This window comes from Lacerta agilis, chromosome 14 (assembly GCF_009819535.1).
Source record: "Lacerta agilis isolate rLacAgi1 chromosome 14, rLacAgi1.pri, whole genome shotgun sequence".
Classification (NCBI taxonomy): Eukaryota; Metazoa; Chordata; class Lepidosauria; order Squamata; family Lacertidae; genus Lacerta; species Lacerta agilis.
The window spans coordinates 26,598,615-26,621,148 of record NC_046325.1 but is presented as its reverse complement, the minus strand read 5'-3'; the positions used below and the strand labels follow the sequence as shown (position 1 = coordinate 26,621,148).

Here is a 22,534-nt window from a genome sequence, read left to right as displayed (position 1 = left end):
AACTTTAAGAACCTTTCCAAAATGTATAATCTTTTGCTAGAGTGGCATACGAAAGATGAACTGGTTAAATCGTCAATGATAGATTGGGCGAAAGATGTAGGACATAATATTATGATGGATGACTGGGAGAGATTGTGGCAGAAAGGTATCAAATTTACTGCTTGTCATAGTTTAAGAGAAAACATAATGAAAATGGTTTACAGATGGTATTTGACACCAGTTAAGATAGCTAAGATGAATACCAAAATGTCAGATGTATGTTGGAAATGTAAACATGCGAAAGGTACCTTTTATCATATGTGGTGGCTGTGCCCAGCGGTAAATGCTTTCTGGGATAAGATTTATAATGAGCTTAAGAAGGTAATGAAAGTTACCTTTTGTAAGAAACCAGAGGCATTTCTTCTGAGCATGACCAATGAAGAGATACCCAGTCAGGACAGAGTGTTTTTTATGTATGCCACAACAGCAGCTAGAATATTATTGGCAAGAACATGGAAAGGAGAAGAGATACCAACGGTGGAAGAATGGCAGATGAAGATGATGGAATACATGGAACTCGCAGAACTGACCGGCAGAATCCGGGACCAGAGGGAGGAGACGGTGTCACGAGAGTGGAAAAAATTTAAAGACTATTTAGTTAAATCAGCAAAATTGAATATTTGAGCAGAGATAAATTAGAGGCTTTAATAGGGTTATATTAGATAAAACTGGCAAAAGAAAATTTTTGTATGAATGATTTATTTGTTAAATAGGAGTTAAGATTTGACATTAAGATAAGATTTATAGTTGATTAAGTTTATGACTGTGTAAAGTTAAGCATATTGAAAATTTGAGCAAATGTTAAATGAACAAGATACAAAGCTACCTTTAAGATGTTTTTGACTTTGAAGACAGTGGAGGGAATGGGGGAAGTCCCCAAATTGAGAAGTTAGTAACAAGGAAAGTATAAAGATAGGTAATGGTTAAGGTATGTATATGTTCTTTTTTCTCTTAATGTTTATTGTTATTGTTATTGTTATTGTTTTTATTGTTGTTTTTATGCCTTGTGTTGTTGTTGTATTTTGTTTTTCGGTGTTTTATTGGAAAATAATAAAATCTTATTAAAAAAAATAAAAAATAAAGTCCCTACCAGAGAAGAATGGCTGTAGAGGTTTGGAGCTTTTAGAGTTAACAAGCTCAACCAGATTGTCCCACCCACAGGAGGAAGAGCGTCACCGGATGCTCTGTGTACTGTTGTACTGTGTAATGTGATACTTTCTGTTTCTGTGTCCGGAGAACGGAGAGAAGGGAGAAGCCACAAACATGGCTTGCGACTCTCCCGGAATGTAATGATTTATGCCTTGTAAAATAAAGCTTCTAGATTAGAAAGAAGCCGGACTCTGTTGTCTGTAATATGCTGGCATGCACACCCCCCGCTGCGTGAGAGAAGATAAGAAAAGAAAACTCTGCTGAATAGCACAGGAGACGGCAGCAAGGAAAAACGCTTCAGGCAGGTACTCGCAGGGGAAGCGTGCCGGGCTCCAGTTGTGCTAAGGTTGGTTTGAAGTGTTTCCAACAATCAAAAAACTCTTCAGGTTATGGGTTCAAGCTTTTCCCCATTCTGGATTGATTCTGGAGCAGTTCCAAGGATCCAGAACGTGTGTGCCAAGCTGAGAAGTGCCTCTCTGGCTTGGACTGTGATGGAGCATCCAGGGAAGTTTGCTTTGCCAGCAGGAGCATTCAGCAGTCTGCTGAATGGCTCAGGAGCCTAAAACCTGCTGCCAGAGGTTGGAGGGCAGCAGGGAAGCCCAGATCGAGGGCTGCAAAAGCAGTTGTACCTCTCTGGTGAAACCCCCATCTGTGGAGCCGGGTGAGAAGCTACAGATTCGTAAGTACGCTACCCCTGGGCAAGATGGAGGGAGACATAGCATTCCCAGCAAGGAGGAGGGAAGTTTTTGTTTGCAAGCACCTCCAGCCTCACAGCTTCAATGCAGAGGGCTGTTCCCTGAGAGCGTTGATGTTCTGGCCAACGCCTGTGAGGAGGATGGTCTGGCCAGTGCTTGTGAAGCCTGGGAGAAGACCCTAGCCCAGTTTCACGGGGCTGAGGGACTGGCTGAAGTGGCTTTGGAAAGCTCGCCCCCAGCTCGGCTTATGGCTGTTGAGAGGCAACAGTGCCATGGAAAGCAGGAGGGGGGCCAGATCGCCGTGGGCTTTGCTCCCAGAAAGGGAGGGGCTGTTTCCAAGTCTGAAGCCAGCGTAAAGGCATTGATTGTGGATCTGTGTTTTGGCACGTAGCCTGCACCTGGTCTTTTGTTGACGTGCATGGCTGAAGATAAGGCCAAGGACATGACGTGTGGTACTGGCCATGAGAATCGCAACAGCTCTACCACAGCCCAGGCGGAAGAGGATGCCTACTGTTGTTGTGAAGTTGCCGTGTCAACGAAGGCCAACCCTGGTGGGCTGCGTGTGATGGTTGCCGTCGTCGTCGTCGTCGTTCCTCCTGGTGGACATGTGAGGAACTGCGAGTCTTTTTCTACAGAGCAGTTTGAAGAACTGACTGTTGGATGCCAGAGACAGTATGTCGTGTTCAAGACAGTCTCTGCAGGTCTTAAAGGGACAGAACTGGCGTTTTCTTTGGTTGCTGACGTGGCTGTGTATTTGTTTATATCAAACCTTCTGTCCAATGTTTTTGCTGTTTGCTTTGTGATTATCACCTGTTCTGCTTGCAGGGGCCAGAAGATGCTTCTACGCATGGAATGCAGCCAGGACGGGCTGTTTGCTGTCGAGGGGCCTCAAGCAAGAACAGCGAAAGGTGGTAGCGCTGCTGCAGTGCTTGCTCAGTGCACCAATGTGCCCGTGCACCACTTATGTTTGTGTCAGTGGTACCAAAGGCTGGCAAGTCGCCACTGGGACAGTGTGCTGAAGCAGCCTGAGTTCTCTGAAGGGTGCAAGTTAAGGGCATGTAACAGCTTTCTTGATTGCAGGGTTTGCAAGGTCGAGGAGTCGACATCCTGCTACCCCGCGTCTGAAAGGGAAACCACGCGTCCCTTTTCCCTGGTTCATGTGGCTGTTTCTGAAGGGATGCCAGAAGCTAACCTGGGGGGAGCGTGTTGTTCTGAGTGTTTGGCTGATGCTTTCTCTCACCACATGTGGTCTGCGTTGCTCAAGGAGGCAACTGAGGCAGCACCACTGGTTGCAGTGGAACAGCAGGTTTCTACTGGAGTAGGCTGTTCCCAGGTCCTCAGTGAGAGGGGGAGTAAGCACAGTGTGACTAACTTGTTTTCTTCACAGGTATGTGGTCTTGCAGAGAGGCAGCAAAGGATGCTGCATGCTGCCACTGAAGACATGCTCTTGGATGCAGAGCTTCCACAAGGGTTCTGGGTGGAACTAGGTGGCAATGGTCCAGGTGGATCAGCCCCAAGAGGGGGTATTGCTGTGGCTTTGGCACCTGCTGGTGGCTCGGGCCGAGTTCCCGGCCATCACCAGGGTGCAGCGCAGCTAGGGGCAACTCCAAGGCAGCAGCCTGGGAGTGCACCCGCATCTCCTATGTCAAGGACTAGGAGGCAGGCCACGCATGGTGACTCTTTGTGTGGCAACTCTTCTCCAGGAAAGCCTGACGCATGTCTCGTCCTGGGGCAAGAGGGGGGTTCTTTGGGAGTGAAGCAGGAGCCCAAAGGTGCGCCAACGTCATCCTTAGGTGGTTCAGTTAGGATGCACAGGCGCAGCAAGTCTGTAGGTGAGATGCCTGACGTCAAGGATGTGCAGGTGGAGTCCAGTGCAACTGGAGCAGAGGGAAAATCTGAAGTGGTATCACAGCAGTCTGCACGATCCACTGAAGGGATTCTGCCCGAAAGGTTCACGGCCACTAGCGTGAGTGCTTGTTTGGTTCAGTGTGAACCGGAAAGCCTTGTGAAGGTTCAATGGGTATCTCAAGGTGAGGCCCAGAAATGGCAGGATGCCATGGTAGAGCAGGTAAGCTCAATGAGGTCTTTGGGTGTGTGCACAACCACGACGCTGTCAGAAGGTCGTTGGGTGTGCAGACTCAAGACGGCAGCAACTGGCGAGTTGCAGTGCAAGGCTAGGTCGGTAGCCAGAGGTTTCACTCAGGAGGAGGGGGTCCATTGTTCCGAGGTACTGGACGCGCCCTCTCTCAGAAGCGAAACCACGCGCATGCTGTTAGCGGTCGCGACTCAAAGCAGTTTTGAGGCAAGCCACTTTGGTTTGGATGCCTGTTTGGATTCCGACCTGGACGGGGAGAGGTACGAGGTACCTCCGCCAGGGTTCGAGGACAACGGGCCAAATCAAGTGTGGAGTTTGCACGAGGCAATCACTGGCTTGAAGGAGTCAGCCAGAGATTGGTCCTCAGGCGTGCAAGAAGCTTTGAGAAAGCTAGGTGTCAGCCAGAGTTGTGCTGATAGCTGCCTGTTTCTGGCAGGAGTAAGCCCAGAACAGGGTCTAGTTCTGCAGTCCAGTGCGGACATGCTTTACCTGGTGGAGACCAGGGGACAGGTGCAACGGTTCGCAGAGGAGCTTGGTCAGTCTTTCCAGCTCAGGAACCTAAGCCCTGTTGGTGTTTACCTAGGTGTGCAGGTAGACAGAGTCGAAGACGGTAGTGTCTTGCTCAATCAGACTGGCAAGGTAGTTCAGTTGTTGAAGAAGTTCAGAGTGTCTGAATGTGCTAATGTCAGAACACCCATGGAGCCGTGTCTAGGTGAGGACAGTCAGACCGGGGAACGCTCTGAGTTCGAGAGCCCCGAGGTGTTTAGGTCAGCTCCTGGGAGGCTGTTGTTTCCGTCATGATTGAGCAAACCTGACATAGCAGTTGCTGTGGATCTGTTCAGCAAGGAGGCTGCAAATCCCAGCATGCATGCCTGGAATGGCATGGTGAGAGTGCTCCAGAGTTTGCAGGAGACTAAGGAGTTTTGCCCGGAGTTGTCAGCTACCGGTGAGCCCCAGCTCACGCGCTGGTGCGACGGCGGTTGGGCAAATTCCGAGGACAGGAAATCTGTGTCTGAAATGGTTGTACAGTGTGGAGGAGCTCTAGGCGGGCTGAAGTCCCGGTGCCAGAGCCTCATTGCTCGTTCTCGTGCAGAAGCCAGGTACAGTGCGTTGTCAGTGCTTTGCAGGGAACTGGAGTTCTACAGGTGTTTGGTCCAAGAGATCTGCGTTCAGAGTTGCCTGCCCGTGATGGTTTGGGAGGACAACCAACTCTGTTTGTTGGTGGCAGAGTCTGGACAAGTCAAGGCCAGACCCAAACACCTAGACGTTCTCTTTCGAGACGTGTGCGTTCAGACCGGCTTGGAGAAGCTGAAGTACTGTTCTGGTCAGGTGAACCTGAAGGTTGGGTTCACGAAGCCCCTGAGCTTCCAACGTCATGGGGAGTTCTGTGAGGGTTTGTGTGAGGTAAGCTGCAAGCTTACAACGCCCCTGTGTGCGGGACAAGAGGGGGTGTAGAGGTTTGGAGCTTTTAGAGTTAACAAGCTCAACCAGATTGTCCCACCCACAGGAGGAAGAGCGTCACCAGATGCTCTGTGTACTGTTGTACTGTGTAATGTGATACTTTCTGTTTCTGTGTCCGGAGAACGGAGAGAAGGGAGAAGCCACAAACATGGCTTGCGACTCTCCCGGAATGTAATGATTTATGCCTTGTAAAATAAAGCTTCTAGATTAGAAAGAAGCCGGACTCTGTTGTCTGTAATATGCTGGCATGCACACCCCCCGCTGCGTGAGAGAAGATAAGAAAAGAAAACTCTGCTGAATAGCACAGGAGACGGCAGCAAGGAAAAACGCTTCAGGCAGGTACTCGCAGGGGAAGCGTGCCGGGCTCCAGTTGTGCTAAGGTTGGTTTGAAGTGTTTCCAACAATCAAAAAACTCTTCAATGGCAAACCAAGCTGATGGATTATGCTGAGATGGCAAAACTAACTGGAAAACTCAGAAACCAAGAGGATAAAAACTTTATAAAAGAATAGGAAAATTTTATAAGTTATTCAGGAGACCACTGTAAGCTGATGGAAACAACAGCAGGATTTTGACTCACTTATACTGTAAACATTATTATGGATAATATGGTTTGATACTTTGGCCACCTCATGAGAAGGGAAGACTCCCTGGAAAAGACCCTGATGTTGGGAAAGATGGAGGGCACAAGGAGAAGGGGACAACAGAGGATGAGATGGTTGGACAGTGTTCTTGAAGCTACTAACATGAGTTTGGCCAAACTGCGAGAGGCAGTGAAGGATAGGTGTGCCTGGCGTGCTCTGGTCCACGGGGTCACGAAGAGTCGGACACGACTGAACAACTGAACAACAACAACAATAAAAATTGGAGTATGAATAAATATGCAGTTTTAGATGTTTAAAAAGGGACCCCATAGAGGGGAAGGAGGGGGAAGTCTTGAGATTCCTGGAATATCTTTATACAGATTTGTTTTTACAGTTTGTGTTCATATATCTTTTGTATTTGTATTTGTATTTGTAAAACAAATAAAAAATTATTTTTTTAAAAATACAATAGGCTAGACTTACCCACCAGGCCAAATTTATGCCAGTGTCAGAGTATGCAAACTTCCACTTGTTAAATTGCATAATTTGGGATTTTAGACACAATGAAACTCATTTGAAAATACTACAATTAAAGATGTACCCCTAGCCTGCTTAGCACCACACATTAAAGGCCGGCCCAACCAAGATGGTATTGATCTACGTTTATGGGGAAATGCACAGGCAAAGACTTTGGCAAGCCTTCTCCAGGCTTACTCTGGCAGCTTTGCAGCAGCACAGGAAACTGAGCAGTGCACTAAGTTAACCACCCAACTATTTGACCAAGATTGCGATTAGTCAGTAGTCTGGTTGCCCGCTTTGCTTTAGGCAAAGCTCTCATTCTGCCTTCCGGATATCTGCCTTCCAGATACTGGAGTCCCTTGGTCAAGTGGTGGAGCACATAAACAGCACCCAAGAATTGACTGCACAAATGACTCAAACACCAATGGAGACGAGAATCCGAATTTCACTTGTTGAATCCCCAGTTCACTTAGTCTTAGATGGTTAACCACAAGCCAAGTTAAGACTCAACACAAAGAGCGCATGCTGCCTTAGCTCTGAAGTTTTGGTCCAGCTTCCTCAGCCCTGCCTAGTTGACCATGTCAAACAGCTACTGGGTCTTTAAAGTTAAAGGGTAGATAGCCTTGGCAGACATTAGCACAGGCCTCTTTAACACAGAGCTCAGCCACAGAGACTGTGCATGGAACATTTTCTTTCTCTTTTCCAGGCACTGAGCCCACTCATAGTCTGGAAGGGAAAACAAAGCCCAGTGTTCAGCCTTATTGCACCACGAGGCTCTCAAGGTGTAAATGGAGAGAGCCTGCATAGCTCAGTTGGTTAGAGCGTGGTGCTGAGAATGCCAAGGTTGCAGGTTCAGTCTCTGCATGGGACAGTTGCATATTCCTGCACTGCAGAGGGTTGGACTAGATGATCTTCAGGATCCCTTCCAACTCTATAATTGTATAATGCCTCCCCCCACAATTGCAAGCAGATGGTACCGGTAAGTGCCTCAAGCCAGGGGGACCTGTCTTTTTCACCTGACTTTGGCATGACTGCTTTTTGAGCAAGAGAGCAGCTGCTACAAAGGGACCAGGAGGTTTAAAAGCAGGGTTGGGTAACCTGTGACAGTCCAGAGGTTGTTGGACTCCCAATTCCCATTGACCCCAGCCAGGGCATGGATGATGGAAGTTGTAGTCCAGCAATATCTGGGGCCCTACGCCCTGCTCTAAATCATACGGCACATACACTATGCCTGCTCTCCTCCTTAGAGATGAGGGATCCAGGTTCAAATCACTGCTCAGCAATGAGAGTAATGATAGCCTTCCAACTAATTTCTAAGATAGTGTCTAACAACTGCAGTTTTGCATAACTGCTGCACCTCTTCAATCAATCAAATGATTTTGAATCAATTTATCCAAGAGATTACCGGTAATCGCAACACAGCTATGCGCAGGAATAGCTGTGTATTCCTGTGTATACAGTACACAGAAATTGGGAATTATCAAACAAATTAGGATTATAAACAAATAAAAATACACTGAATATGGATACCATACAAGCATGTCAATCAATTGATGCAAATGAGATTTAGTCACACAGGGTCAGCAAAGCCTAGAAATATCGCTGAGAACAGGGTACAGCTAACCTTGGAAGCTTTTGCCCAATCTGCATTAGACTGCACGTGAGACAAATCATTTTTGCGGCATCTCAACCAGCCTAGCTACTGCCAAAGATCTTGTCACGATAAACTGCCAGCCTTTCATGTGCCACAAGACTCTTTGTAGGTTGGTTCCTACCCTGCAAGGGACTCACACGGGCAGGTGGCAATTGTGGCACCAGGTTCATGGCCACATTTCCACCTTGTCACCAGTTTCTTACATGATTCAGACAGAGATGAATTTTCAAAGGCTCAGCAATATTAATAATAATAAAAATTCCAGTGCCAGGGTTCCTCCCACCCCTCATTCCCTCATTTAGCCACCTGTGGCTTCCTTATCAGAACTGGGCAAAGTGACTCAGGGTTCCTTCCCAGGTCAGAGCATCAATGAAGCCAAAGGTCACAACGCAGTTTAGGTGGCGTGGGAAGAAATGCTAGCGTCTCACAAAGAACAGCTAAAATTATATGACCTGTAAAAACATACGAACAGTCAGCAAAACAGCAAAACTTGATTAATTTAAAATTACTTTTGATATTCATGGGGGGTGGGGGTGTAAAAAAGAAAGTTGTATGTAGGGAATTGAAATCTTACTCCCTGGTGATCAGAAATACACTCTGGGTTTGAGATTTCATCATGTGCTACCCCTACAATTTTGGGCTTATCATTGCAACAGGAAGGACGAGAAACACAATTAACCAAAAGAAGGCACTAAATTTTTTGCCTGCTCCCAAATCCAGTGTTTGCAAAGTATGCTTGCAGAATTATGAGATTACAAGAGGATCACAATTAAGTCCATTAAAACTACTGGATAAGATTTTTTAAAGCAGCCATATGTGTTACTTCAACTGCCCCAAAAGGGTTTTCAAACAACAACAACAATTGGGAAAACAATTGGCACAATTCCTACAGTATGTGAACAGGAAAGAGTCTATTACAAGCCTGTCTCCTAAAAGGCAAACAAGCAACCTGGCAAAAGATGGAGACTCTGTAGTATCTTCTATCCATTACAAAGATGGTGCCTCCAACTCTCAGGCAAAACTCGGCCCACCAGGCCTCCCCATATGGCATGCCAGGCCATTTTGTGGAGAGCAACGCTTCTCCACACACGACGTCATGTGTGTGGCAGGTAGGGCAGGCTTCATTCTCGTGCTTGCCTCTGGCACCCCCACACTGCCGCAAGAGATTTTGACAAGTGGGTGGGACATCATAATGATGGCATAGGATTGACAGGTGGAAAGCCTTGCCCAGCTGTCAAATTTGGCCCATGAGGCTGATCCTGATAAGGTTCCGGCCTGGTGAGCCGAAAAGGTTCCCCACCCTTGCTCCATGGTTAGGGTTGCCATAGGCCCGGAATTTCCTGGACATAGCTGGAATATGGAAGAAACTGTGTCTGGGTGGAAACAGCTGAAATGTCCAGGGAAATTTGGAATATGGCAAACCCTATCCATGGTGAGAGTTTCCGGTTTCCAGAGAGATTTCTGGCCCTCTCCCAAACGAAGCCAAGAGAGGTTCCTTGAAACACACATCTGCCCTCCGCTGAGGTGACGTCTAGCCAAGAATCCTCATACTCGGAAGCGCCGCCATACAGTTGATGCCAATCCCAAGCAATGCCTCCGCTCTTCCGTCAGGGTGGTGCTCGGCAAAAATACCCTCCTCCTCACAAATAGTTTTCCTGACAAGACTGTGTAGCTCCTCTGTTTCACCTCCTAGTTCACCCTGAGGTGACAAGCCCGACTGGACTGTACCACTTCAGACTGTAGGCGGGGGGAGCTCGCATGACTGAATGCTCCACCACGCAACAAAACTCCCTTCACTGAGAAAATGTGCATGCTGGAGGAAAGGGGCTCTAGCCAGGCATTCTTCCCAATGTGCTGTTTTCTTACATGCAAGAGGGCATGGGGGAGCATTTAATCATGGGAGGTCCACCCCCCCCCCCACTCCAGTCTGCAAACTGAAGTGGAAGAAGATAGTCACAGGTCCCGCAGCGGGTGAGAACACTAGGCCTATTTGGAGGGTGGAGAAAATAATATTATGTGGCTGCAGCACTTTAAAAACACAACTTGCTTAATACGCTAGTAGGACTTCAAGAAGCTTTGTAGTTAATGTGTAGAAATATTATTGTAAGTATGGTAGTTACAGTATGTATGAGAGTTATGATAATGTAAGCAATGGTAGATTAAAGAAGTATAATATTAAGATAAAATTTTGAAAGCCATGTGGAAGGTCTGAGGGAAGTCATGGCTATTGTTAGCCAAAATTGGAAAATGTATGGGAATGTATATTTTATTTTTTGTAGTAATTTAGTATAAAATAATAAGAATTATTTAATAAAAAAAACACAACTTGCTGGAAAGGCATAATGGGATCACATCGAAGAAACATGATCCTGAAAATAGGACAATCAGGCATCGAGCCTCTCAGAAATAGGACATTGACACTGCATCTTGTTTGTGGGGTTTATATTATCATCTTTCTGACTCCGTATGCTGCTATATCTGAAAATTAATTTAAAAATACGTTTAAAAAGCAGGACATTACACAGTCTCCCATTACATTATGCAGAAATTTTAGGTGGATCACCACACAATATTCATTTTATTTATTTCATAAAATTTATATGCTGATTAATTGTAAGGGGGGGGAACCCCCTCAAAGCAGTTTTTATACTTCGCTGTGGTTTAGTTAACACCAGAGCACATTGCAGGAAGTTAATGAGAAAGCTGGAGATGTGTTAATAATGCCCAAATGTCTCTGTAGGAGGTGCAAAAAGATTCATGATTCACAGGGTTTGTGAACTAAGAAGATTCTGGGCAATGTAATTCTCACCAGACTGATGTCTGCAGCTGGGGAAGGAGAGAGAGAGAGGTTCAAGACCTCTCAGCGCCTGCCAAAATGTAAATACACTACACAGTCATCGTTATAGCATGCCACATCCTGACAGGTTGGAAAAATATTTTTTTTAAAAGAACCTGAATAACAGTATAAGTTTACAATCAAGTCAATGACTCTCCCCACCCCACCCCCCACCCCGCACCAGGTTCTTTCCTGATTTACTTAATCCTGAGCCTCAAAAGCCAAACTAAGTAAGGCTGGCTTTACAAGGCTTTCAAAAAGGTTAGCAAGTTTGGACTTTGATTAATCTGCAGAGGGAGACCGAGTGGCGGCGGCGGGGAAGCCACTGGTCCTCTTCATGCCCTGCTGGCACATGTATGGCATCCTTAAGAGGGTACCTTTGGCAGATCTGAGAGGTGGCAACGGGACACAAGGGAGTGGGAGGCTTCTAAGGCACGCTGGGCCTAAATCTTGCTTTGCAAAATTATACTCTTGCACCTGGAAATGTGCCTGTGCATAAGTCAGAGCGCTGAAGCAATACCGTATATACTCGAGTATAAGTCAACCCAAATATAAGCCGAGGCACCTAATTTCCCTACAAAAATGTGGGAAAGCTTATTGACTCAAGTATAAGCCGGTTCGCCTTTGCCACTGTGGTAGAGGAGGAACGAGCAGCCCAAAGCAGCCCTTTGGGCTGCTCCTTCCTCTTCCTCCTTTGCTGCTGTGGAGCTCACCCCATCGCAGGGTTTCGAACCACCATTCTTCTGATCAGCAAGCCCTAGGGCTCTGTGGTTTAACTCACAGCGCAATGTTCCCTTGTGTTATACAGAGAAGGCTGGGATCCTGTCCTGTTTAAGCAGGAGCCAGGGAAAGTGAGCACCTGTGGGGTTTAAATACTTCCTTAAGGAATGGTTGACTTGAGTATAAGCCGAGGGCAGCTTTTAAAGCACAAAAAGTGTGCTGAAAAACTAGGCTTATACTCAAGTATATACGGTAAATAGCTGCTCAGAGGACATTTGTTCCGGCTTTACAGGCAAGCTTGCTTCCAGTCAGGATGTCTGTAGGTAGGCAACACCACCATCTCACTCCTGGCACTTGTTTTCTTCCGGGAGGTGGTTGTTGTTATTATTATCATCATCACCACCACCACCAAGACCATTATTATTTTTTCATATAGGCGCCAAGATCGCCTTGTGTTCCATTGTAGCGGGACTAGACCAGTCAGGGATGAATCACCACCTCACAACGCCCGGTTTGATCCGGCTTATCAAAAAAATCGCACACCTGCGCCTTTTATAAAGAGGAGTTCTGCTTCTGTCAACACTAGCGAATGCTGAAGAAAGAAACATGCGTCTAAAAACCAGATACCTGTTTCGTTTACCTGCGATCACCTGGCACCAACCGGCCCTTTTGCCTCCTGCATGCTTCCCTCCATCAAAACAAAGCGGTGAGTCAGAAAGTGGCCTGGTGACTCAGATCTACCACCCCACCCCTTTCTACTGGCTCAAGCACGTTTGAGTCCTCTCGTACACCTTCGCTTCTTGCCTCCCCAGACTCCTTGGGTCCTTTCCCACCTTGGAGGTCTGTGTAGGCTGCAGAGGGGGTGGAGAAAGGTGCCATGTCTCTGAGGCAAACAGCACCTGCGTGTTCTTGAACCACATGCCTCTGACCAACCACAGCAAGAGAAGCCTTCTCCAGATCACTTGCCTGGACTAGAAAGCACCTACCCCCCCCCCCACCTACGAAAACCACTGAAATGATCAATCATCCTCTCAACAAGCGGAAGAAACAAAAGAAGGGTCTAGATAGCCCCCTGGGTCCCGTTTCCAACAGTTGACGGTCATGTAAACAGTGAGGGAGCTAACAGCCTTTCCTGTCCTACCCCTCGCATCGAGCAAATCACAGTGAATTCCGGTTCATTAATGAACCTCCATGAATTTCTCTGCTCTTCTTTTAAAAGGTGCTGAGCTACACATGATGTGGCAGATCTGTGCTCAAAATCCCAGATATATAAATAAAGATTTAAAAGAAGCTTGGGGAGGAGGAGGAACATGTCGGCTCAGTGCAGCAGTGCTGAAAAAGTCCATTCTTCCTCCCCAGGTCATTTCTTGAAAGTTGTTTTTCCTCCCCAAAGCTGCTATTCGCCCTACTCGGAGAAAAGCATGGGCACAGCTAGGTCTCTCTCCCAAACGTGTCCCAGGAGCCATTAGCAATGCCAGGCTGATGGAGAAAATGATTGAGAAGGGAACAGGTAAACTTCATTTGGAAATGCCCAGATACTGCTGGGAGATTACCGTAATTCACGGGGTGCCGATGCCTATTAACAGCTGTTCAAAGGGCTTTTAAAGCTGCTTTCAGTCACATAGAAGGAAAGCAAGAGGGCAGAATTCACACATGTACACCCTTCACATGATTATTCTCAGTTGGCTGTGTGCAAGGTCTCCTCTGCAAAAAAATAAAATAAAATAAAATTGATGGCAGACATGAAGACTCCTGTTCATGAATAATCTTTAAGGGCTGGTTCACACACACAAGTAATCCAATTGATTCTTACAGTAACGATAAGAGATGGGCATGGATGGGTGTGCGACTGCTGGCCCAAAATTCCTTTAATGGAAGTGAGCTGTTAAATCGCACATTACATGCTGAACGGACACCGAATCTGCATATAAACTCATCATTGGATCGCTTCTCTGACTGCTGGTACTGAGTTTATGGAAATGAGTGGGGAAATGGCAGGTTGAGCAGCGATGATCTGAACTCATGACAGGCAAATGCTTCCCCATTTAGGGCTTGCCAGGCACTCGGGAACTCAAAGCTTACTAGCTGTCCTCAGCTAGTGTGGTCTCAATGAAGTGCCCTGAAAGCCAGGGACCATTAGTTCAAATTGCCAGCCTGGCTGGAGGCCTCCAAATGCTCCTCCTACCTGGTGACCTAGTTTTCCATCTGTGAAGATTCCACTGTCCTACCTATGAATGGGACAGAGTGAAATAATGAATGCATTGCCTGCCGGAAGAGCTTTATATAAAACAGAACATGCTATTAAGAGTGGCCAGGAACAGCATCGCCCAAGCCGTGGAGAACGATGAAGGCGAATCATTATTCAGAATTAAGACTGTGACATCCGAAAAGATTAAAGGATGTCAGACTCACAACGCAGGATTTTTCACTTTGCTGTTTTCCTTCCCAGTGAACTTCTGACCCCTGACAGGCAAAAGGCTTTGGTGCAGAACAACATGTCTGAGGTGTGGGTCTGAGGCAGGATCTGAGTCAAATCAGACCTGCCTAATTGTTCCAAATTCCGGGTCAAGGTCATTCAAAGCCTCAAGAAGTCATGAAAACTCTGTTTTCTGCAGAATTTGGTCAGATTTAGCAGCTGTACAGCGCAATGAAGCCACAGCTCATTGCTTCCACAAGTCCCACACAGCTTCTGAAAGTTCACTAGGCTACTGCCAACATATATAATGTGCTCAGTGGGCCAGCCACAGGGACTGGAGTCTAGCCGCTAGACCACTGCTTAAAAAATATATAAAAAATAAGAAGGAAACATAATGTTCTTATGAACGTTATGTCGAATAGCAGCTTCTTAAACTAATAGCTATCCATAAGTAGGTTGCCGCATCCAATCTTGCAACTCAGGGCGTTTACATTTTCCTAGTTTTCTCCCCAGCATTTTCCCTGTTTCTGGTCAGATGGATGTATTCGCTCACAGAGAAGGGAGAGCCCACCGCAGAATGCGAGAGAAAGAGAAGAAACATTTAGAGGGAGAGGGAGAAAGATAAGAGAGGTGGTTTTGAGATTAAAGGCAGGTCCTGGATCCGAAAACATAGAAGGTGATGAAACCCAAACAGCAGGAGAAATGAATGCACAACATTTAAATTCCCTCCCACCCCCAGCTCACCACCAAACACACGGGTCAACACACCCCGGGGCCCATACGCCTCCTTGCTTCCGGTCAAACCAGTTCTGCATCAAGATCTCCCAGGCAGGATGCTCAAATAGCTCCTCCCTTGTAAACACCTCATCTGCTTGGTATCTGGGACGCTGTAAGTAAGGGAGGACGGCTCCTTTTGGGTGCCAGGAGGCAGGATCTGCAAAAAGCTGGAGAGGTGGAGGTAGGGAGGGAAGAGGCATGGATGGAGGTGGGGATAGCTGCTGGCAAGCAGAGGAGGAAATTGCCGTAAGAGGCTGGCCTGCTACAACCGAAAACATAGCAATTTAAAAAAAAAAAATGAAAGAAGTAAACAGCATTTGAGAAAACTACCAACTGGCACTGGCACTGCGCTTGTAATTTAAATCAGATTAAAATGGTTACCCTTTCCACCACCTTTCTGCACCTTCTCACACAAGCAGGGTGCAAACGGCTAGCTCAAACTTCCTTCTCCCATTACACAAAACTGGGACCAGTCTGGACTCTTTCTTTCCCAGGTCAGCTGATGTGAGCTCAGCTGCCAAGCCCAAGAGCTCAGGCCTCTTTCTCCCCTGTTGCAGAAGTTCAGAGCAAATTTCAGTATTATAGAGTGAGAAAGGGCATCTCAGGTCACGGAGCCCAATACACAGGCCTACCTGGTGTGTTCATTCCCTTTGTGTTACGTCAACTTAACACAGTTGCCATCTAGCCTGTAATCTCGTGGCCTTACTGTGTCAGCTCAAACCACAGGGACCTCACCTACACTGGAATCTCTCTTCCACGCTGCAGTAGCTCAGAGCGAGGGATCCATGATGCATAGCTACTCCCTTTTTTACCATGTCTTTTCTTGCAAAGCCATTCTAGTGCAAATAAGCATTCCCAAGTAGTTTACAATCAAATCCATGAAACAAAATATGAAAACTTCAACAGCACTGAAAAAAGGGCTGTAGAGAAACCAGCGATTCAGGCCACAGAATGGAAGATGGCAGGATCCCTAAGGACGTGCTCTATGGGGAGCTGGCTTCAGGCACCAGGCCTGGTGGCAGACCAACTCTGTGCTACAAAGATGTCTGCAAACATGACATGAAGATTGGCAACATCAGGCCTGCCATGTGGGAATCCATTGCAGACGACTGCAGTTACCTGAAGACAGGCAGTCTGCATATCCCCAGCAGTGACCAGAGGAGAAATGACCACTGGGAGGAGCGCAGAGAGAAGAAACGCCATGGTGTATCTGCAACAGCACAACTGGACACCTTCATCTGCCCCGGCTCCAACAAAACATGTCGCACTCCAGAGACAGACGGGTGCCGACAACAGGCCAAAATCTGAGGACAGCAATGTCGGCCAGGTGCCCTCCCCACACATCACCTACCACAAAAAAGGTGTCTGTCCCTTTCCTGGAGATCACAAGCAATCCATCTTGCCAAGCCATCTCCAGAAATAACTCTCAGGTGGAGAGCATCAGAGTCCAAAGGGCCCTGAAAACTGCCATACTCAAAGCAGAGCTCTGTCTAATGCAGATATGGCCAATGTGGTGCCCTCAAGGTACTGCTGGACTACAACTTCCATCAGCCATAGCCAGCATTGCCAACGATCAGAACTGATGGGGATCATGGTCCAACAATGTCTAGATGGGAACCACATTGGCTACACATTGTCTAAAGGCCCGAGCAGATGTGTGAGAGAAGAGCCAGAGAGCGCATACTTTATGTGCAGAAGGTCCCAGGTCGAATTCTGAGCATCTTCAGTTAAAATAATAACAATCATAATTTTATTATTTGCACTCCATCTGTTTGGCTGGGTTGCCCAGGCCACTTTTCAGGCAGCAGGACTGGGAAGACTTCTGCCTGTGAGCTTGAAGAGCTTATGTCACTCAAGTAGAAGAAGAAGAGAAGAAGAGTTTGGATTTGATATCCCGCTTTTCACTACCCGAAGGAGTCTCAAAGCGGCTAACATTCTCCTTTCCCTTCCTCCCCCACAACAAACACTCTGTGAGGTGAGTGGGGCTGAGAGACTTCAGAGAAGTGTGACTAGCCCAAGGTCACCCAGCAGCTGCATGTGGAGGAGTGGAGACGCGAACCCGGTTCCCCAGATTACGAGTCTACCGCTCTTAACCACTACACCACACTGGCTGCACAGTATTAGGCCAGATGGACCAATGGTCTGGCTCAGTATAACACAGCTGTGTGTGCGAAGGTAAGGCACTCCCAACAGATAGCACCAGCTCAGATCAATGGACGCCAAGAACCTGGTATGTCTCACATTTCTCTAGCTCACTGCAAAAGAGTAGTTTTGGTTGGTATCTATCTACAGCTACAGCTCATTCCAGTTATGGCCTAACTTGGATATTTTCACTCCCTTCTATGCTGAACCATCACAAAGCAATACAACTAACCAACCTGTCACCCATTACTCATATGCTACAAGTGCAGCCTAATGAACCCAGTGCAGCTACAGTATGATCTGCCCTGTGGTGTCAGGCACACACCAGTGGACCCTTTCCCACTTGTATTTCTGCTTTCTATGTTGCACCGAGAACCCGTCATCTTCAACAGTAGGAGGTTTCAGGGGGATGAGTCACTGGGAGTTGGGAGTTCCACACAAAAACAGAACGACGTCAACGCTAAATACTGACATCCTTCAATTTGCTCCCATCTCTTCCAACAAGTTTCGTGCCACTTGGGGATGGACACCCCCTCCTTAAGGGCAATCCTCTCCCACCCTTTTGCCTTAGGTGGTCAATTATACAAGACGACAACAGCGTTAACTGAGCTATGCAGGAAACAGCTTGGATTGACAAGGCCCCGAGATGCCCAGCCCCTGTCCCTGGAGTGGGAGTGAGCGATACAAACAAATTTGTTTGGCTTTTTGTCTTTGGCTCGGTGCCCTTTGGGAGGCTTTTTTCCATGGTCGAGCAAGTTTCTGAGCAATCTCAAGGTCATAACATAAGCAGCTGGGGGTGGGGGCTGGCTGGCCAGGAGTGGAAAAGCTGGGGGAACAGGGACTCTACCTCCACCACCGTTTACTCCGGTTGTTCCAATTTACCCAGGAAAAGTCCTGATTCTCTGGGACCTGTGGCTGCTATAGCATTGTTCCTATTTTGGACTGCGGAGGAGGAACACCTTGTAACATTTGCTTAGCGCGAGTTGCTGGAGTGGCCCTTCTTCAGCCCCATTCCCAGAGAACCCTTTCCCTATCCCAAATTGGCACCCGGACCAAGGTTCTGCTTCCCAACCCCGTGGCACCCCAGTGTTTTGCCAAAAGGCCTCAACATACTCACATTCTGAGGGCAACTTCTACTTCAAAGCATTACCTGTTTCTCCTTCCATAGTCCTCCTATACCTCCGAAATCTTCCTTTCGCATCAAGGAAATCCACGTGGGTCGTGCCCTTTTGCATACATTTGCTCAATTCATTCGGCCCACATAAGTAGGTGTGAGCAGGAGAGGAGCCAAGACAAGAGAGCGGTTTTGTTGCTGTAGGTTAGCAAATTCCCACACTGGCTCCCTGCCCTAGTTTATGAGGCAGAGAAGTTCAAGAGCTCTCAGTTTTGTGTTAACAAAACAAACCCCGCTGAGAGGGAGCAGAGATAAGGCCAGGCCAGGTGGGGAGCTGAGGGATTGAGGCCAGCAAGGCACCTTCACTCTCCGGGGACGGGTGCAGATCTAAACAAGGGGGCACGAAACCCTCCTCTTCGAGGCTGAGGATCTGATCCGGGACACGTGAGCTGGTCCACAATTTCCCGTGGCTGGTTCTACGAGCCTGGCCAGCAGCTAATTCTAACAGAGATGAATTCTGAACCAGGCGAAGACTGAAGGGCAATCTGCTAATTTACTGTTGCACAAAGGGCTTTTTAATCTTCCGTTCCCGAAGCCTGAATGCTAAAAGAGGCACTGGCCGATCTCACTCCCTTTCCATTGCAGTCCAGACACTCATTTCATTGATTCCCTCCCACTTGCCCCTCTCTGAATGGCAAAGGGTTTCAGTCCTCATGCCTATGTGTAGTAATGCTTAGAGTGTAGGGTGAGGAGAGGAAAGACCTGCATTCAAAGCCCCACTCAGCTGTGAAGCTCACTGGGCAATCTTGGGCCAGTCATTGTCCTTCAACCTAATCTACCTCACAGAGTTAGAGCAAAGCTCACTGGGTATATCAAGGACAGGGAACCTTAGGCTTGCGGAGAAAGCTTGGCCCACCAGGCATCCTCATTTAGCCCATGAGGCCATTTTGGGGAAGCCACACCCACCTGCCCTACACCTGGGGTGACACCCAATGTCGATGGTGGGATGGGTAAGGACAAGGCCTCAACAGAGCAATTGGGAGCTTAAAGTGAGCTTCTGCTCCTTCCTTTGCTGGAGCACGTGTTGTACAAGGAAGGGAAAGTGCTCTCCATTTAATGGGAAATGTCTTCCTCCCAGCACTGCTCTTTGAAATTCCAAAAATGTGAAGTTCAAAAAGAAGCATGGGGCTGGTGGAAAACCTATAGCGAACAGTCACATGCTGCTACTTACACCTCCAGTTGTCTTAAACAGCCCCATGCTGTGCACTTATCTGTCTTAAGAGACAACAAAGTGCACCTCCAGGGGTGAAGTCAACCCGCTGCATTAGCATCACCAAACTGAACTCCCCTGGCACAAGCCTGGGAACTGTGTATGGAGGTCCTGGACTGCCCAGACAACAAGAGCCCCATCTCAGCCTCACTAATGTGGTCCAAAGCAAAGAAGAGCAATATGTTTGGCCCCAGCTTGGCTGCAGGAGTTGCCGGAAGGAGGTCTGCGAGGCGCCATCCAACCGTCTTGGGGACACAAATCCAGAGTGGATTTGTGTAGGGCTTACTTTGTGTAGGCCTTTACAGTGGACGCTCAGGTTATGGACATAATCCGTGATGGAGGCACGTCCGCAACCCGCAGTGTTTGTATCCCGCAGCACCGCGTCTGCGCACGCGCGTGATGTGATTCGGCGTTTCTGCGCATGTGCGAGTGCCGAAACCCGGAAGTAACCCATTCCGGTACTTCCGGGTTCGGCACGGAGCACAACCTGAAAAGACATAACCCGCAGTGGCCGTAACATGAGGTATGACTGTACTTCACCCACAAGGCAGTGGAGGTTTAGGATCAGAGTTTTCCTTCTCCTAGATGAGCTACCTTCCCAGGTTGATGAGCCCCATCGGGGGGGGGGGGGTCCTTCAAATTGTAGCATCACCAAAGATTAAAAACTGGCTGTATGAGAGGGTCTGTAGGGAAGCAGCTGGTCTTTCAGATATTTGGGGCGTCCCATTTAGGGCTTTAAACACTGTTAGCACCTTGAATTGGAACCGGACACGAGCTGGCAATTAATTGTCATTATAAGTCAAGTTCAAATGCTAGTATGTTAGAGGAGGGAGGGGATTGTTTAGAATTTGAGTAGGAAGCTGGGCTAAATGGGGCTTTCTGTTTGCTTTCAACCCTGGTGTTTCTCTTGGTGTTGAATCTGCATTAAAGACACTCACTGTGGAGCCAACCTACTTTGGTCATCAGCTCTGTTTACTTCCTTGTCCTGTTTCTACAACACACACTAGTGATTTCTCAAACTGTGTGTGGTAAGGAAGAGCGGGAAAATACACACCAGTCTCCCCTGGCATGAACCCAAAGGTAAGTGAGTTACTATCAACACTCCTTCTAAGCTGAATGTGGATGAACAACATACCATGGGCAGGGATAGCCAATGTGGTGTCCTCTAGATGCTATTGGACTACAACTCCCATCAGCCCCAGCCAGCATGGCCAATGGTCGGTGATGATGAGAGTTGTAGTCCAATAACACCTGAGCACAAGAGGAATCTGCTGCATCAGACAAAAGAGCTATCCAATCTCACACTGGCAAACCAGATGCCCCAATCGGGGACACAAATACAACAGCACTCTCTTGCTCATGATCCCCGGTAACTGATGCTCAAGAGATATATTGCTTCTGATACAGGAGGTGATTTAGCTATTATGACAACTAATAATCGATAGCCATGAATGTATGTCTAATCCCTGGCCATCATTACATCTTGATGTTACGGCAGCGAATTCCATCATTTAACTTGTGCAGTGTGAAGGAGCATGTTTCCTTTTGTCTCTCTCCTGAATCTGCTGTTCAGCTTCATCAGAAGATGCTGGGGTTCTAGTATTGGGAGAGAGGGAGTTCCACTGGTATATTATGTCACATTTAGAGCAGATGGGTGTGGCTTGGCAGGCCTAATGAGGTCCACAGCCTGAGGGTGCCCATCCATCTGAAGAGGACTCCCCAGGTTTGCAATGCAAAGTTGCTTCAAAGAGGTGCAACCTTTATTAATTCATTCTAGCCTCCGGTTACGGGTTGCAACAAGTAGTTCTTTGTGGTACTGTAAAAATAAAATGGAACACATGCCCCCTACTGCGTTGCCTAGGGTTTTTCACTGGGGAGAAAAGCGAAATAAAAACTTTGGTGTAATCTGAAAGACTATGTATGCCTTAGCCGACATCTGTTGACACAATGACAAGGATGACATCTAGACTGTATTTCATTTTCACAATGAGTGCTTTATCAGAATTAGTTATTACGACTCCTACTTTAGGGAATTCAAGGAAGCACAACACTCGGAGGATGCTCCACGCAGAATTCCCAAGGAGAGGATTTTCTGCCGCCCTGTCTCACACCAGTGGAGCACACTGATGCCTGCCAATGCAATAAATGCAGCTGCTTGAGGTCCGAGTCAGCAGCTGTGCTGAGGCAATGCAAGGGTCACGTTCAAGCACTGACATAGCGGAGCAAGTTGATATACCCACACCAGGAGCCTGGCACTGGATCTGAGCTCAGCAGCTAAGCTGAGCCCAGCACATCAGTTGCCCTTTCACCGGCTCTCCCTATATTAGAAAAAAAGTGGGGGGAGATATCACCAGGGTTTGTGGCATAACCCAGACAGGGGAAAGAGAGAGTAACAGAGGATCAAAGTTCTTCTGAGATTAGGCACAAGTTGCAAGCGCAGCACAAATGCCACATAGGGTGAAGCACAGAGGAGAAGACAAAGGGAAGAGAGGAAGAGGAGAAGACAGCCACAACTGAATAAACAATATAACTGAATAAATAATATAACCACATGTGCCCCTACATTTTTACTTCATTAACCTTGCCTCTTGTTCATTCTTCCTCTGCTAAAACTTACACTGTAAGCCTTCAGTCTGGATAGCTCAGTTGGTCGGAGCATAGTACTGATAATGCCAAGGTTTCAGGTTCAATCCCTGTATGGGACAGCTGTGTATTCCTGCATTGAAGGGGGCTGGACTAGATGGCCCTCAGGGTCCCTTCCAACTCTATGGTTCTGTGAAGAAGCTCACTTGGGCAGGGTCATGTCTTTTTGTTTAGGTTACCCTACCCAGAAGCATCCATGTACATACACCAATGACCCCACATAATCAGTAGCCAGTGATCCTGGCCATGCTTACCATTCCAAAACACAGAGATCCTTTTGTAGCCTTCAAAACCTGCATCCCTGCTAGTTAGGACAAGAAATCCAAAGTAAGCATGGGCAAATATTCTGCTCCATCTCCAGCTGCACAATGGTGCGTTTCTATTGAAGAAATCCACCACGACATTCACCAATCTGTTAAAAG

The 22,534-nt window shown here is 47.4% G+C and overlaps 1 protein-coding gene across 5 annotated transcripts in view; it reads right to left on the bottom strand.

Moving 5' to 3' along the window:
• GRB7 (growth factor receptor bound protein 7) overlaps nt 1-22,534 on the bottom strand; it is an 83,713-nt gene that overhangs the window by 27,497 nt on the left and 33,682 nt on the right. Inside the window, exon 1 of one of the 5 annotated variants that reach the window (XM_033168840.1) lies at nt 9,778-9,869. The exons of 3 other annotated variants lie outside the window; for them this stretch is intronic. The gene's annotated coding sequence lies outside the window, so the exon portion shown is untranslated. Of the gene's footprint in view, nt 1-8,164; nt 8,255-9,777; nt 9,870-22,534 lie in introns of those variants that run through there. One more of the 5 variants, XM_033168839.1, reaches the window with a different exon arrangement.